This window comes from Arachis duranensis, chromosome 2, assembly GCF_000817695.3.
Source record: "Arachis duranensis cultivar V14167 chromosome 2, aradu.V14167.gnm2.J7QH, whole genome shotgun sequence".
NCBI classification, from domain to species: Eukaryota; Viridiplantae; Streptophyta; class Magnoliopsida; order Fabales; family Fabaceae; genus Arachis; species Arachis duranensis.
Genome location: NC_029773.3, coordinates 55,877,911 through 55,878,770, shown reverse-complemented (window position 1 = coordinate 55,878,770; position 860 = coordinate 55,877,911).

Sequence of the window (860 nt, the reverse complement as noted above, 5' to 3'; positions counted from 1 at the left end):
TTCTTCCTCTTGAAGGTCTTATGGAGTGCTTGGTGCTCCACCCTTAGTTGTCCCATGTTAGAACTCAGTTCTCCTAGGGAGGTGTTGATTTGCTCCCAATAGTTTTGTGGAGGAAAGTGCATCCCTTAAGATGAATCTCTCCATCTCCGATGACTCAGAGGTGAAAGCTTTTGCCTTCCCTTTCCTCTTTCTAGAGGTTTCTCCGGACTTGGATGCCATAAATGGTTATGGAAAAACAAAAAGCAATGCTTTTACCACACCAAACTTAAAAGGTTTGCTCGTCCTCGAGCAAAAGAAGAAAGAAGAGAGTAGAAGAAGAAGAAATGAAGGAGATGGAGATGGCTTTGGGGTTTTATAAAGGATGGATGTGAGAGGTGTTGAGGTGATTGGTGAATGGGTGAAGAAGAGAGAGGGTGGTGGGGTTGGTGGGGATCCTGTGGGGTCCACAGATCCTTAGGTGTCAAGGAAAAGTCATCCCTGCACCAAATGGCATCAAAATTCACGTTTTGAGCCATTTCTGGCGTTAAACACCGGGCTGGTGCCCATTTCTGGCGTTTAACGCCAGCATTTTGCCCTTTTCTGGCGTTTAACGCCAGTCTGGTGCCCCTTTCTGGCGTTAAACGCCCAGAAGGGTGCCAGACTGGGCGTTAAATGCCCAACTGCTAGGCTTACTGGCGTTTGAACGCCAGCAGCATCTTCCTCCAGGGTGTGCTATTTTTCTTCCTGTTTTTCATTTTGTTTTTGCTTTTTTCATTGTTTTTGTGACTTCTTATGATCATCAACCTACAAAAAAGATAAAATAGCAAAAGAAAATAATTAAGTATAAAACATTGGGTTGCCTCCCAACAAGCGCTTCTTTA